The sequence below is a fragment of the Dendrobates tinctorius genome, unplaced genomic scaffold (genome assembly GCF_039654945.1).
Source record: "Dendrobates tinctorius isolate UK_male_01 unplaced genomic scaffold, ASM3965494v1 ptg000016l, whole genome shotgun sequence".
Taxonomy (NCBI): domain Eukaryota; kingdom Metazoa; phylum Chordata; class Amphibia; order Anura; family Dendrobatidae; genus Dendrobates; species Dendrobates tinctorius.
Window position 1 is genome coordinate 41,404,998 of NW_027361684.1, and position 17,353 is coordinate 41,422,350.

Here is a 17,353-nt window from a genome sequence, read left to right on the forward strand (position 1 = left end):
TAGAATCGTTTGCGGACTCAATTTGGAAATTACACCCCTCTGGAAATGTATCTAGGTGTGTTGAATATTTTGCTATCAATGGATGTTGCTAAGTGAAAATGCAAATATGCATTGTAGTTTCCAACTTGTTATTCTGAATATAAGCACCCACATATTAAGTGGGCTCTTGTCGCTACAGTAATGCAAAACATGTGGCTGCTAACTGCGGATTACGCACTATGCGGGGCTAAGGAAGACGTGGCCATTTGGATTTGGGCGCGTAGATTTTCCTGGATTTCTTTTTCCATAGCCTTTGTGCTGCCAGTAATATGGACACCCTCTATATTTGTTAACAGATGACGGACCTGAGAGAGGATTTGATTTTTTTTTTTTGAAGGCCGAATAGAAACTTTTATTGGTGACATTTTGGATCACATTTATCCTGTGCCCGTCCCTGAGCACTTCCATCTAAATCTGCAAAATACGTGATTCTGATGAAACTCGCGAGCGATTCATTCCAACTTTTAAGAGATGCACAAACCGGTGATGGCCGCACTTTTATGCACACCTAAAAAGATGGACACCACTTTTCCACAATGCCTGCATATGCCTCATTATAGGGAATCTACCGCTGGGAGTTTTCCTTCTAAGTGTAGCGCTTAAGATAAATGTGTGATGAGGCAGAATGAAGAAATCAACTGATTTTATTTATTTTTTACACCATTTTTCTTGCAGTATATGTGATTAGGCAATGATTCTCTTGGTCAGTATGATTACGATATTCGATTGACTTTTTTTTTACTGCTGTCACACACACACATCAAAGACGCATTTTTTTTCATTTCACACACAAAAAACTTTTTGCATATCTAAAAGTTGAGTTATAATTTTCCTATATTTCTGCCATTAAAGTCATGTTATGACTTGAATTTTGCAGGTGCAAATGATATTTTTGGGTACCATTTTCAGGAACATAACACTTTTTGATCGCATTCTATTACAGTTTTTGAAAAGGCAGAATGAACAAAAACTAGCAATTTTTTTTTCTTCTTTTTGTATATATCATTCACCGCGTGGTAAAGTTGATAAGGCAGCTTTATTCTTCATGTCACTAGAGTTACAGAGATACCACATTTATATCAATTGTTTTTGTTTTGTCGCTTCTAGACAATCAAACCCATTTTATTGAAAAATATTGTTTTTGCATCGCTATATTCTGAGCTATAATTTTTTTCCTTTTGCACTAACAGAGCTGTATGGCGGCTTGTTTTTCGAGGGACAAGATGACATTTTCAGCAGTACATTTTTAATTTACATTTTTTTTTTATCATGTTTTATTCCATTTTTTTTCCAGCGGTATAATGAAAAGCTATAGATTTTTGCAGCGTTCACTGTAGGGGTTAGCTAGTGTGACAGTTTTATAGATTGGGTCCTTCTGTTTTTTATAAAAATATATGTGTTTATTGGTGTAATTGTTCTTCATTTTGTGTTTTTGTAATAATTTTTTCAATCTTAACTTTTCTTTTTTTTTACTTAGTCCCTCTATAGGACATTAATTTTTTTTATTACTCTAATCAGTTTCCTCATGCATTGCAATGCACCAGCACTGCAATGCATGAGTCCTGTGATATTTCAAAGGCAGATCGCCCGTTACATTCAGCCTATGGCTGGGTCTAACAGGCCACCGTTCCTGACACATCAGGAGGTCATTGTTTGACCTCCGGGTGTCATGACAACCATCAGCTCCCTATGATTTCATCATGGGGTTGAGAGAGGGCGCCCCTCCCTCTCACAACCTTCCAAATACCATGATCGACATCAATCATGGAATCTGGAGGGTTAATCAGCCAGGGGTGGTGCAGGCATTTGCCCTGGCAGTTACCGCAGGAGCTCAGCTGTCAGATGAGCAGAGCTCCGGCAGTAATCATGTAGAGAATTTCTGATATTTCAGCTCCTCCCACATGATTATGCTGTGATCGGTCAGTCTGCATCTCCGCCAAGTCAGCGATTGCTGTCAACACGGAACTGTCACTGTGATTTCACACAGTTCCCTGTCAGACATCGCAGGTCATGATGCGGGAACCGATACCTGCTCATGATGTGCTATGTCCGTCGTTCTTTGTAAAGGGGTTAATATTGAGAAAAATTAATTTCAGTCTGTTGCTTCAACCCTTCACAACAGTCACAGTCGCTCATGTGGCCCTTCGGCAAAATTAATTGCCCTCCCCAGCCCTATACATATCACGTGGTTGGCTTATTTTCACATATTAGAAGTTAAAGGGAATCTGTCACCTACTTTTGGCGGGCTATTAAAACAAGGTAGGCCCGGTCCGATGGGCAGTGTTCCCGATCTTTGCCGCCTCCCCATCCTTGGCCGCTATCCATAGTTTTTTGAGGAATAGCAGTAGGTGTCCACCATTTTTCGCGCGTGCGCTAACCATTCTTGGCTCGTGTACGCGCAGTATGCTTTGCCCAACTGTGGGCAAAGCCGAAAAGCCTGACTGCGCATGCACCGGTTACTAACTAAGCCCTGGAAGTATTTTGCTGTGTTCCGGGCTGGACCGACCTCATTTTAATAGCCCACCAAAAGTAGGTGACAGATTCCCTTTAAATGAATCAGCATGGAGCCTGAAAATGTCCATCAGTTTAGGAGATTTTGTATTTGGCAAATAGCCACACAGTTACATAGTTAATATGCATAATTGGCACAAAGTTAGAAAAGACAAAGCATGAGTAAGGTGCAACAGGTAAAAAACAAAACAAATCATCCTCCATTCACATAAACCAATCTGCGGATATAGGAGATATTGATATTTAAATGAAAAAAGGTCAGCGGATTTTCTTAGAATGGAGCTGCTAATGTGTATGGCCAAATATTCCCTGTGGAGCACTGTGCTTGGCTTTTTTTGGCTGCTCCATAGAGAATGGATGGAGCAGAAGTCAGGCATGTGTACTAACAACAGATTGCTGATCTGTCACAGTGATCTGTGATGTGACAGATCAGCGATCAGTCACAGGACAGTGATGTCCCACCTGGGACTATGTAATAAAGCAAAAAAAAAATTAAAAAAAAGTGTAAAAATAATTTTAAAAAAATCGCCAAATAAATTAGTAAAAAAAAAAAAAATATTCCCCAATAAATTCATTTTTTGAAAATAAAAAAAACCCAAAACAATAAAAGTACACATATTAGGTATCGCCGCGTCCATAACGACCCGCCCTATAAAACTGTCCCATTAGTTAACCCCTTTAGCGAACCCCTTAAAAAATAAAAATAAATAAGCAAAAAATAATGATTTATTATCATACTGCCAAACAAAAAGTGTAATAACGCGCGATCAAAAAGACGCATATAAATATCCATGGTACCGCTGAAAACGTCATCTTGTCCCGCAAAAAACGAGCTGCCACACAGCATCATCAGCGAAAAAATAAAAAAGTTATAGCTCGCAGAATAAAGCGATGCAAAAATAATTATTTTTTATATAAAATAGTTTTCATTGCATAAAACCGACAAAACATAAAAAAACGACCTAAATGAGGTATCGCTGTAACCGTACTGACCCGAAGAATAAAACCGCTTTATCAATTTTACCGTACGCGGAACGGTGTAAACGCACTCCCCCAAAAGAAATTCATGAAACGCTGGTTTTTGTTCATTCTGCGTCCCAAAAATCGGAATAAAAAGCGATCAAAAAATGTCACGTGCCCGAAAATGGTACCAATAAAAACGTCAACTCGTCCCGCAAAAAATAAGACCTCACATGACTCGGTGGGTCAAAATACGGAAAAATTATAGCTCTCAATATGTGGTGATGCAAAAACTATTTTTACAATAAAAAGCGTCTTTTAGCGTGCGACAGCTGCCAAATATAAAAACCGCCATAAATAGTAAATCAAACCCCCCCGTTATCACCCCCTTAGTTAGGGAAAAATAATAAAATTAAAAAAATGTATTTATTTCCATTTTTCCGTTAGGGCTAGGGTTAGGGCTGAGATTAGGGTTAGGGGTGTGTTGGGGTTCGGGTTGGAGTTAGAATTGGGGGTTTCCACTGTTTGGGCACATCAGGGGCTCTCCAAATGCAACATTGCGTCTGATCTCAATTCCAGCCAATTCTGAGTTGAAAAAGTCATATGGTGCTCCTTCCCTTCCAAGCTCTGCCATGCGCCCAAACAGTGTTTTACCCCCACATGTAGGGTATCAGCCTACTCAGGACAAATTGCAAAACAATTTTTGGGGTCCAATTTCTCCTGTTACCCTTAGGAAAATAAAAAATTGGGGGCAAAAATATCATTTTTGTGGAAAAAAATGATTTTTTTATTTTCACGTCCGAGCGTTATAAACTTCTGTGAAGCACTTGGGGGTTCAAAGTGCTCACCACACATCTAGATAAGTTCCGTGGGGGGGTCTAGTGTCCAAAATGGGGTCACTTGTCGGGAGTTTCAATAGTTTAGGTACATCAGAGGCTCTCCAAACGCACATGACACCCGCAGACCATTCCATCAAAGTCTGCATTCCAAAATGGCACTGCTTCCCTTCCGAGCCCCGACGTGTGTCCATACAGTAGTTTTCTCCCACATATGGGGTGTCAGCGTACTCAGGCCAAATTGGACAACAACTTTTGGGGGTCCAATTTCTCCTGTTACCCTTGGGAAAATGAAAAAATTGGGGACTAATTGATCATGTTTGTGGAAAAAATATGATTTTTTTATTTTCATGCCCGGGCATTATAAACTTCTTTGAAGCCCTTGGGGGTTCAAAGTGCTCACCACACATCTAGATAAGTTCCTTAGGGGTTCTCGTTTCCAAAATGGGGTCATTTGTGGGTGTTTCCACTGTTTTGGTACATTAGGGGCTCTCCAAAGGCAACATGACACCCGTAGACCATTCCATCAAAGTCTGCATTCCAAAACGTCACTACTTCCCTTCCGAGCCCTGACGTGTGTCCATACAGTAGTTTTCTCCCACATATGGGGTGTCAGCTTACTCAGAACAAATTGGACAACAACTTTTGGGGTTCAATTTCTCCTGTTACCCTTGGGAAAATAAAAAAATTGGGGAATAATTGATCATGTTTGTGGAAAAAGTACGATTTTTTTATTTTCATGCCCTGGCATTATAAACTTCTGTGAAGCACTGGGGCATTCAAAGTGCTCACCACACATCTAGATAAGTTCCTTGGGGGGTCTAGTTTCCAAAATGGTGTCATTTGTGGGGGGTTTCCACTGTTTAGGTACATCAGGGGTTTTCCAATCGCGACATGGTGTCCGATCTCAATTCCAGCCAAAAACGTCAAATGGCACTGCTTCCCTTCCGAGCTCTGCCATGCGCCCAAATAGTGGTTTACCCCCACATATGGGGTATCAGCGTACTCAGGACAAATTGCACAATAACTTTTAGGGTGCTGTTACCCTTGGAAAAATAAGAATTGAGGGTGAAAAGATCATTTTTGTGGAAAAAATATGATTTTTTAATTGTACGGCTTTATGTTATAAACTTCTGTGAAGCCCTTGGGGGGGTTCAAAGTTCTCACCACACATCTAGATAAGTTCCTTAGGGGGTCTAGTTTCCAAAATGTTGTCATTTGTGGGGGGTTTCCACTGTTTTGGTACATCAGGGGTTTTCCAATCGCGACATGATGTCCGATCTCATTTCCAGCCAAAAACGTCAAATGGCGCTGCTTCCCTTCCGAGCTCTGCCATGCGCCCAAATAGTGGTTTACCCCCACATGTGGGGTATCAGCGTACTCAGGACAAATTGCACAATAACTTTTAGGGTCCTGTTACCCTTGGGAAAATAAAAATTGGGGTGAAAAGATCATTTTTGTGGAAAAAATATGATTTTTTAATTGTACCGCCGTACGTTATAAACTTCTGTAAAGCCCTTGTGGGTTCAAAGTTCTCACCACATATCTAGATAAGTTCCTTGGGGGGTCTAGTTTCCAAAATGGGGTCACTTGTAGGGGGTTTCCACTGTTTAGGTACATCAGGGACTCTCCAAACGTGACATGGCGTCCGATCTGAATTCCAGCCAATTTTGCATTGAAAAAGTCAAACGGCGCTCCTTCCATTCTGAGCTCTGCCATGCGCCGAAACAGTCGTTCCCCCCCACAAATCAGGTATCAGCGTACTCAGGACAAATTGCACAATAACTTTTGCAGTCCAATTTCTCCTGTTACCCTTGGTAAAATAAAAAAAATTGAACCTGAAGTATTTTTTTTGTGAAAAAAAGTTAGATGTTCATTTTTTTTAAATATTCAAAAAAATTCCTGTGATGCACCTAAAGGGTTAATAAACTTCTTGAATGTGGTTTTGAGCACCTTAAGGGGTGCAGTTTTTAGAATGGTGTCACTTTTGGGTATTTTCTATCATATAGACCCCTCAAAGTGGCTTCAAATGTGATGTGGTCCTAAAAATAAAATGGTGTTGTAAAAATGAGAAATCGCTGGTCAACTTTTAACCCTTATAACTTCCTAACGAAAAAAAAAATTTTGGTTCCAAAATTGTGCTGATGTAAAGTAAACATGTGGGAAATGTTAGTTATCAAGTTTTTTGTGTGCTGTATCTCTGTGATTTAAGGGCATAAAAATTCAAAGTTGGAAAATTGCGAAATTTTCAAAATTTTTGCCAAATTTCCATTTTTTTCACAAATAAGCGCAAGTTATTTGAATGAAACTTTACCACTAACATGAAGTACAATATGTCACGAGAAAACAATGTCAGAATCACCGGGATTCATAGAAGCGTTCCAGAGTTATGACCTCATAAAGGTACAGTGGTCAGAATTGTAAAAATTGGCCCGGTCATGAACGTGCAAACCACCCTTGGGGGTGAAGGGGTTAAAGGGAATCTGTCACCCCTTTTTTGAGATATCATATAATGATATCACTCAATTGTGTGTCACGTAAGGATTCTCTTAGTAGTTTTGCTTCCCCCTGTTCCCGCACCTTTCATGCATAAATACCTTTTTTATATCAGTTCAGATGTATGTAAACTGCTGCTGTCCGGTCCGCCGGATGGGGCTTATTCACCTGCTCCCCCTCCCTGTCTTGCTCTATGCATTTCTTCTTGTGTAGAGCAAGGCAGGGAGGGGGGGGCAGTTGAATAAGCCCCTCCCAGCGGACCGGACCATGGCAGTTTACATACATCTGAACCAATATAAAAAAGGTATTTATGCATGAAAGGTGCGGGGTCAGGGGGAAGCAAAAGTACTAAGAGAATCCTTATATGACACACAATGGAGTGATATCATTATATGATATCTCAAAAAAGGGGTGACAGATTCCCTTTAATGCTGGTGGATCCATCTGGCTGCAGTTGTTATCTCAATGCTCTGCCATTTTGGTTTCCATATCCACTCGAAGTGTTCTTGGCCGACAGAATGGAGTAAGAATAGTGTATATGCAGGAAGAACCAGTGTTGTGAGGGTTGTACAGGCTGCAGTCAGAGCCATCACTGAAGAAATCAGTGCATGAAAGACAAAAAAAGGAGATCATTCTTAAAAAGGATTAGAAAAGTTCATTTTTCCCATAAACAGCTGTATATTGATCTGGCAACTAGGACAATGATGGCTCATGGGGGCGTGGCTTGCAGGGGAGCGGAGCGGTCGTGTTTCTCGGAGCTCCTGCTTTTCCCTATTTTAAGCTAACTGAAGATTACTATTTCTTGGAAGAACTGGGCCACGGACTTGAAAGAACATGTCTACTAGGAGAAGTAAGAAGAGCAGCTCCGGTGAGGAGGGACCATGTGACGGGTCCAAGAAGCTTGGGCAACTTGTCGGGCCCAAGCCTCCATCATGCTGGGAGCGGACAACGCAGATCTTTACTTAATTCGGCAGCGGCCTCTTCACAGCGGGGGCCTGGTGGTGGAGGATCCCCTTCGGCGGTGAGGACATCGGCCGACAATGCAGAGAGGAGTCCGGGGTCCAAGAAGTTCTCAGACATGGGGTCTTCAAAGCAGCAGGCGAGCAGCGGGAAATCCCCCTCCACAGTGATCCAGACATCGGTGGGCAGAATGGAGGAGAAGAGATGGAAGACCTGTGCAGCCTCAGACGTCGGGAGACTACAGGAAGCGGGTCCTTTTCAGCAGCGGTCCGCCGGCGGGGATCTCCCTCTCACTGTGGCCCCGACATCAGCTGATGAGCAGACTGATGAGAAGACTGGGTAGAACGCGGTGAGTACAGTGGCCGCGCGCCTGCAGGGGAGAAGCGGCGGTGAAGATTCTGCAGCGTCGCTGCCTAGATCAGCTGAGCTGCCCGTTGGTGGCTCTGGAATTAATCCTGTAGGCCGGTCACTGGTGTCGGGGACCTCGGGACTTGGTGCGGTGCTGGCTGAGACATACAGGCAAATGGAGGGGAGCGGGGAGGAGGGCCGGGAAACTGTGAAATGTGATGAAGTTGCGCAACTGCAGGGAGATGACAGTGTCGGCTCAACTACTCCAGTTATATGGAGACTCTGGTCTATTCTCCCTGAGCCCTTATGGGAGGAATCCGGGTCCAATCAAAAAATAGGCGGCTCCCAGATCATTGGAGAGAAATCCTTCTATATTACTACCTAGCTCTGCTGCGTCTATATTGTTTAACGGGTATTCTAACAGCAAATTGAGGCACGATGCAGCAGAATTTGTGCCTGGCGCAGCGACTGTGGGGAATAGCCGTCTTGCAACAGGGGGATTGGATGTGGAGGAGGTTGCTACTCAAGATTGCAAAAGGGTCAGTTTAATGATGGTTGCTAACGGGGATAATATTCATGCTGATATTCAAAACAATGAAGGGGGCAAGTTTCTAGAAGTTATTAATGAGGGACTACAAAAAAATAGAACTATAATTTTACTGAGTGGGGTACGGGAGGAATTGTCTACTGTTTCTTCAGAGAGGAAGGAGTCTGTTAAGACTCTTTTTAATCATACTAGAGGTGATAAAAGCGCCAATTCATCAGCTACTATTAAAGAGCTCATTACTGATGCCTGTAAAAGCTGTCTAAATGATTTTATTGAAAACAATAGGTATGGAGGGCATCATAATCCTTCTATATCCATCTCTGAGGAGCTATATGTTAGTGAGAAGCTAGAGTTAACCCATACATCAGATTGTGAATCAGTTATTTCTTCGGAGGGCAAGGAGGACTCAGAAAGGGGTTTTTCAGAGGAATCCTGCGGGGAGATGATATTTGCTAAAAATTCAGAAAGCGACGTGACTGATGGGAGCGAATCTGAAGAGACTTCTTCGCTCTGCTCGTATTCGGAGGGTTCTGGTAATCATGAGGATATCGAAGACCAACTGATACTTCAAGCTGACAAACCTATAATAGCCCAAAAAAAGTTTGATGCGGGCTTAGAAGGGACTTTTCTCTATTCATCTTCATTGGATAATATCCCGGTTTCTGAAAACTATTGTACGGAAAATCTCCTCGTAAAGTTATGCAAAGCTTTTTTAACCTCATTGAATAAACTAGGATTTAATAATGATGACAATTCAGGAACTGAAGATGTTAAGACATCAGGAAGCCAAATTAAGCAACTTTTTAAAGATATATTATTAAAATTATCAAAGAGAGTGAAGAAAAATCCAACAGTATTTCCAACATTCCCCTTCAAAATGTGAAATCTATGCTTGAAAATTCGAAAATTTTGTGTTCCAAAGAAGTTTTTGATCTTCGTGAGGTCTCGAATTCTTTAAATAACATTTAGAAAGATATTGCCTCTTTTAGAAGCTGTTTGACCAACTATGAAGACGTAAAGAGGAAAAACAACGTAAAAATTAGAGGTATCCCGCAGTCAATCAATTCATCACGACTAAAAGAATATATCTCCTCAATGGTGCGTCACCTAATACCTGGAACTGAGGAAAAAAACCTCATTGAAAAAGTATATAGAATCCAAAGACCTTCTTCCTTGCCGTCTAATTTATCTAGCGATGTCATCGTCTCGTTTTACCCTACATGGGTGAGAAACTCTCTTCTTAGAATCTCTACTGAATCTATCTTCCTATCTTCACCATATAAGAATTTAATTTTTTTTAAAGACTTATCCAAGATTACCATATCAAAACGTAGGTCTTTTCGACAAATAACGGTGGAACTTCGCCGTGCTGGTATACAATACAATTGGTCCCAATCGTCCACACTACTTCTGAAATACGCCTCCAAGATGATTCATATTCAAACTCCAGAGGAGGGTAGCGACTTTATTAGAAAGGCCGGATTGGTCCCATATGTATCTTCTTCCAACGCTCTCCATCCATCTGCGCAGGATCTTCGTCTCCATCATACATGAACTCTATAGACTGCCAGGGGTTCTCGTTAAATTGGTCTGTCGGAACTGGTCTCTCATCATTTGGATTACAATTAATATTTATCTTAATAATAGTGACTTTAATGGTCTGTGGTTCATGTTCTACCAGAATAATTTGAGAAAGAAGCCGAACTTTCCTCTGTTTTGGTCTATGGGTACCGGGGTACTCGGGCCAATTATGACAAGTCTACATATAGATCATTTTGAGGCATCTTTGTACTTTATAAGCATTTTGGTATATCAGTGGTTTTATTTATAGGAATATTAATAACTTTTTTTTTTTACAGGTGAATGTTATGAATGAGTCACCGTAGGAGGCAAGAACAAAAATGCTAGCTAAGTCCAGAAAACGAGAGAGGTTGGCAGCTATCGGATTGCAGACCCCTGATCCTATCACAACAACTAACAGTAGCCGTGGGGGGTTCCTACGATGCCCTAGACCCCTCGATCACAGCCGGAGAATTAAATAGGCCTAAAGAAAGAAAGGGGAAATCTAAACTGCCCCAGAGCAGACCCCAAAGCAATAGGCAGCCCCCAACATATAATGACGGTGAAGCAAGATGAAAACACTAACACAGACAGAAAGATAGACTGAGCAAAGATGGGGCCCAAAACTACCTAGATAGGAAAGGACAGGAAGGCTGCTGTCTGCAATCCGTGAAAAACCCTATGAAAATAAGAGCCAACAGACTGACAGTGAAAAAGGCCCTGAAGACGCTAGGCTTCAAAAAAGCTATGTCAGTACTCAGGAATATTCTGAAGACAGAGCAACCGGCAAAAGGAGATTCAGCTCATCCCAGCAGGGAATGGCAGAATCCAGAAAAGCAAGGAAAACAAACACAAAACATAAATGCAAACAGGCAAAGCAGAAACTTAGCTTTAGGGAAGCAGGAATCAGACTGGTGTCCTAGAAGTCCACAGAGAAATCACCCGCAGGGCAGAAGGGCGTCGGCAGCCTTATATCCAGTCAGTGACTCCACTCAGCCAGTCATCCTCATTAGACTCAGGTGCCTGATAATCAGGCTCATTACCTTCCTTTACCAGAATAGGGAGTTCCCCAGACCTCAGTGACGAAGGGGAAAATGAACTCACAACAGTACCTCCTCCTTGAGGAGGGGTCACCGAACCCTCAACCACGCCACCAGGGCGATCAGGGTGAGCCCGATGAAAGGCACGCACTAATCTTTTGGCATGAATATCAGAGGCAGAGACCCAGGAATTATCCTCCTGACCATAACCCTTCCACTTAACCAAATACTGGAGTCTCCTTCTAGCCAGACGGGAATCCAGTATTTTCTCTACCTCATATTCCATGTTACCTTCAACCAATACAGGGTCTGGAGGTGCCACCCCAGGAACAACTGGTTCAACAAACCTCTTCAACAAGGACTTATGGAACACATTATGGATTTTAAATGTGACAGGAAGAGCCAAACGAAAAGAGACCGGATTAATAATCTCCAAAATCTTGTAAGGTCCAATAAATCTAGGCTTAAACTTAGGAGAAGCCACCTTCATAGCAATATTTTTTGAAGATAACCACACCATATCACCAATCTTAAACTGGGGACCAATGGTCCTATGTCGATTGGAAAACCGCTGGGCCTTTTCCTGGGAGAGAGATAACTTATCCACCACTTGGTCCCAGATCTGGTGCATTCTCTCCACCACAGTGTCAACACCTGGGCAGGCAGAAGGCTCCACCTGCCCTGAAGAAAATCGAGGATGAAACCCAAAGTTACAAAAAAAAGGTGACATCAAAGTGGCAGAACTAGCTCTATTATTTAAAGCAAATTCGGCCAAGGGCAAAAATGAAACCCAATCATCCTGATCAGCGGAAATAAAACATCTCAAATACGACTCCAAGGTCTGGTTTGTTCTCTCTGTCTGCCCATTGGTCTGAGGGTGAAAAGCAGAGGAGAAGGACAACTGAATTCCCAGCTTGGAACAGAAAGTCCTCCAAAATCTAGACACAAACTGAACTCCTCTGTCAGATACAATGTTCTCAGGAATCCCGTGCAAGCGAACCACCTTTTGCAAAAACAGGGGCACCAACTCAGAGGAAGATGGCAACTTAGGGAGTGGTACAAGATGAACCATCTTAGAGAACCTATCACAAATCACCCAAATAACAGTCATTCTTTGAGAGACCGGCATATCAGAGATGAAATCCATTGAAATATGGGTCCATGGCCTCCTGGGGACCGGCAAAGGCATCAACAACCCACTAGAGCGAGAACAAGATTTAGACCGGGAGCAAGTCCCACAGGACTGCACAAAATTCCTGACATCATGAGACAAGGTGGGCCACCAAAAAGAGCGACTCACCAGATCTCTAGTACCAAAAATACCTGGGATGACCAGCCAATGCAGAGCAATGAACTTCAGACATCACTCTCTTCTTCCACTGGTCAGGAACATACAACTTTCCACTGGGACAACGCTCAGGTTTGTCCTCCTGGAACTCTTGCAGAGCAAGTCTCAAATCGGGCGAGATGGCAGAAAGAACTACCCCTTCGCCTAAGATGGTAGCAGGCTTGGTCACCACAGGAGAATCAGCAAAGAAACTCCTAGAGAGGGCGTCTGCCTTGACATTCTTAGTTCCAGGAAGAAAAGAGACCACAAAAATCAAAACGTGTAAAAAACAAGGCCCACCTAGCCTGTCTAGGGTTCAAGCGTTTAGCCGACTCTAGGTAAATCAAATTCTTGTGGTCAGTGAGGACCACAATTTGATATTTAACTCCCTCCAACCAATGTCTCCACTCCTCAAATGCCCATTTCATGGCCAACAGTTCCCGATTCCCCACATCATAGTTACGTTCAGATGGAGAGAACTTTCGGGAAAAGAAAGCACAGGGATTCATTTTAGATGTTACAGGATCCTTTTGGGACAAAACAGCTCCTGCACCAATCTCAGAAGCATCCACCTCTACCTAGAACGGGAGTGAGACATCCGGTTGCCGCAAAACCGGGGCGGAGGTAAATCTTCGCTTCAGCTCCTGAAAAGAAGCAACAGCCTCCGGAGACCAATTCAACACATCAGCACCCTTCTTAGTCAGATCAGTCAATGGCTTGGCAATACTAGAAAATTTTGCTATAAATTTCCGATAAAAATTAGCAAACCCCAAAAACTTCTGGAGGGCCTTCAAAGAAGTGGGCTGAACCCAATCATAAATGGCTTGTACCTTGGCCGGGTCCATTTCAATAGTTGACGGAGACAAAATAAATCCCAAAAATGAAATCCTCTGTACTCCAAAAAGGCATTTCGATCCTTTGACATACAGGGAATTCTCCCTCAAGATCCGGAACACAGTCCGAATATGTTCCACATGAGAATCCCAATCCTTGGAGAAGATCAAAATATCATCCAGATAGATAATCAAAAATTTATCGACAAAGTCTCGGAAAATATCGTTCATGAAGCACTGGAAGACAGAAGGGGCATTAGTGAGCCCAAAAGGCATCACCAGGTACTCAAAATGTCCCTCCGGAGTATTAAACGCCATCTTCCATTCATCCCCCTGCTTAATGCGGATAAGATTATACGCCCCCCTGAGGTCAAGCTTGGTAAACCAGCAAGCACCTCTAACTCTAGAGAATAGATCTGAAATCAGGGGTAACGGATATTGATATTTAATAGTAATTTTATTGAGGGCACGATAATCAATACAAGGCCTTAAAGAACCATCCTTTTTGGCCACAAAAAAAACCCCGGCACCTAAGGGTGAAGAGGATGGTCTAATATGACCCTTCTCCAACGCCTCCTTAATATAGGACCGCATAGCCTCGTGCTCGGGTACAGATAAATTGAAGAGCCGACCCTTGGGAAATTTACACCCCGGGCTTAGTTCAATTGCACAGTCATAACTCCTATGAGGAGGCAAGGACGCAGACTCATTCTCACTAAATACATCATAAAAGTCCGCCAAATAGTCAGGAACATCATGCGACTGAGGAGAGGTGGAAAACACCGGAGCCTCACTAAAGGCACACCGACAACCCCAACTCACCACAGACACAGACTTCCAATCCAAAACTGGATTATGAATTTGCAACCAGGGAAACCCCAGAACAACGGCATCAAGCAGACCATGCAACACCAAAAATCTGCAATTTTCTTGATGGTCTGGGGCGACCCGCATAACCACCTGGGTCCAAAACTGAGGTTTATTTTTAGCCAAAGGAGTAGCATCAATCCCCCTCAAAGGGATATAGGCGTCTGCAGAGGTGTCATCGGAAATCCACAACGTTTAGCAAAATCCAAGTCCATTAGGTTTAGCGCTGCTCCCGAATCCACAAAAGCCTTGGCGGAAAATGTGGACAGGGAGCAGATCAGAGTAATTGCCAGAAGAAACTTAGGTTGAACACCACCAACAGAAAACGTGTGTGCAAAGCGTTTCTCTCGTTTAGGACAAACAGAAATAATATGCGAGGCATCTCTACAGAAAAAACACAGCTTATTACGCCTTCTGAACTCCTGACGTTGCGCCTTAGACAAAACTCTATCACATTGCATAGGTTCAGACGTCAGTTCAACCGGTGGCAACACCTCTCGTGCAATCCTGCGTTCACGTAAATGCCGATCAACCTGAATGGCTAATGACATAGAATCGTCCAGACCAGAGGGAACAGGAAATCCCACCATAGTATCTTTTACGGCTTCTGACAAACCCTTCCGAAAGAGAGCAGCCAAGGCATTATCATTCCAGGTAGTAAGGACCGCCCACTTTCGGAACTTTTGACAGTACAACTCTGCAGAATCTCGACCCTGGTTAAATGCCAACAAGGTCTTTTCAGCCTGATCAATAGCATTAGGTTCGTCATACAACAACCCCAAAGCTTGAAAGAATGCGTTCACATTAGTCAGAATAGGATCATCTGGTTTCAAAGAAAACGCCCAATCCTGGGGATCGCCACGCAGCAAAGAGATGACAATTTTAACCTGCTGCGCGGAGCTCCCTGACGAGTTAGGCTTCAAGGCAAAAAATAATTTACAATTATTTTTGAAACTCAAAAATTTAGATCGATCCCCAAAAAATACATCAGGTGTAGGGATCTTTGGTTCAACAGCATGCGAACGAGCAAGGTAGGCGGAAATTCCCAGCACTTCCGCAGCGAGCTGCTCCACACGATCAGACAATTGCTTTATCTCCATTGAGAGAGAAAAAAATTCCCCCTACGGCCTCAGAGATATAGAGGAAAGAATATACACACTCTTTTTTTTTTTTTTTTAAACACAATTCTTTCCTGCTATTGAGTACCCTAGGATCTGCGGTATGGCGGGTGATTCTGTTATGATTGAGTCACCGTAGGAGGCAAGAACAAAAATGCTAGCTAAGTCCAGAAAACCAGAGAGGTTGGCAGCTATCGGATTGCAGACCCCTGATCCTATCACAACAACTAACAGTAGCCGTGGGGGGTTCCTACGATGCCCTAGACCCCTCGATCACAGCCGGAGAATTAAATAGGCCTAAAGAAAGAAAGGGGAAATCTAAACTGCCCCAGAGCAGACCCCAAAGCAATAGGCAGCCCCCAACCTATAATGACAGTGAAGCAAGATGAAAACACTAACACAGACAGAAAGATAGACTGAGCAAAGACGGGGCCCAAAACTACCTAGATAGGAAAGGACAGGAAGGCTGCTGTCTGCAATCCGTGAAAAACCCTATGAAAATAAGAGCCAACAGACTGACAGTGAAAAAGGCCCTGAAGACGCTAGGCTTCAAAAAAGCTATGTCAGTACTCAGGAATATTCTGAAGACAGAGCAACCGGCAAAAGGAGATTCAGCTCATCCCAGCAGGGAATGGCAGAATCCAGAAAAGCAAGGAAAACAAACACAAAACATAAATGCAAACAGGCAAAGCAGAAACTTAGCTTTAGGGAAGCAGGAATCAGACTGGTGTCCTAGAAGTCCACAGAGAAATCACCCGCAGGGCAGAAGGGCGTCGGCAGCCTTATATCCAGTCAGTGACTCCACTCAGCCAGTCATCCTCATTAGACTCAGGTGCCTGATAATCAGGCTCATTACCTTCCTTTACCAGAATAGGGAGTTCCCCAGACCTCAGTGATGAAGGGGAAAATGAACTCACAACAGGTGAATGTATGCTTGTCCTATTACTATTAGGGGTTTATTCAACACCTAAAAACATCTAAAGGCACAATACTGTTAGTTATTGTCATGTCTCTTCTTTATGGGGTTTGTTCAATCCCAATCATAATGAAGAGACACGACACTATTAGATATAGTTAGATTTGTATCTCAACTTTTTCTTTATATATAATATTACTGTTATATTTACCCTTCCCTCCCCTCCTTCTGTTTTGCCCCTTGTACGTCTTAATAAAGCAACTTAAAACCCATTCCGAATCCCTTATCCTTCCTTTCCCTTTGTCATACGTATAATTGTAACCTCTACATTTAAACATTATTGCAAAATATTACTGTTATTTTTGAAATTTCAATAAAGTTATTTGAAAATGATGGCTCATATCATTCACTAGGATGAGGTGCAACACCAGGAACAGTCCCCAGCCAGTCGTGTTAATATTTTACCAAGTTGTATATTTAGGGGTTTCATTAATGTTAGGCGGGCAGGAGCCTAGTGTTTGGTTTACACCACATGTTGGTCACATATAAGGGGATATATTTACTTGATAAAAAAATATACAACATATCAAAAGTAAATAAGAAAAAAAACTGCAGAAGAATCAAAAAAGACACATTGATATGAACCTACTGAGAATTACTTCTGAATATTTTCCATTGTTCAGTAGAACACATGGAGAAATGGCCAAGGTCTCTAAGGCCACGTTCACACCAGTGGTTGGTCAGTATTTTACCTCAGTATTTGCAAGCCAAAACCAGGAGAGGAACAAATAGAAACATGTATTTATCACCCACTCCTGGTTTTGGCTTAGAAATACTGTGTGAACGTGGCCTTACGGTTTGCAGATCTGAGTGCATCTATTTGACAAGTCTTTAGATCACACTTCTTGCATGCTTGTTTCAGTGTAAAGTATTCATGAGTGTAAGGTCTATGGATCTTAAAGGGTTATTTCCAAGTGGTGGATGTACACGCATGC

The 17,353-nt window shown here is 42.5% G+C and overlaps 1 protein-coding gene across 1 annotated transcript in view; it reads left to right on the top strand.

Annotated features, from left to right (window-relative positions):
* LOC141080493 (uncharacterized) overlaps positions 1-17,353 on the top strand; it is a 131,505-nt gene that overhangs the window by 64,085 nt on the left and 50,067 nt on the right. The gene's annotated exons all lie outside the window — the stretch shown is intronic.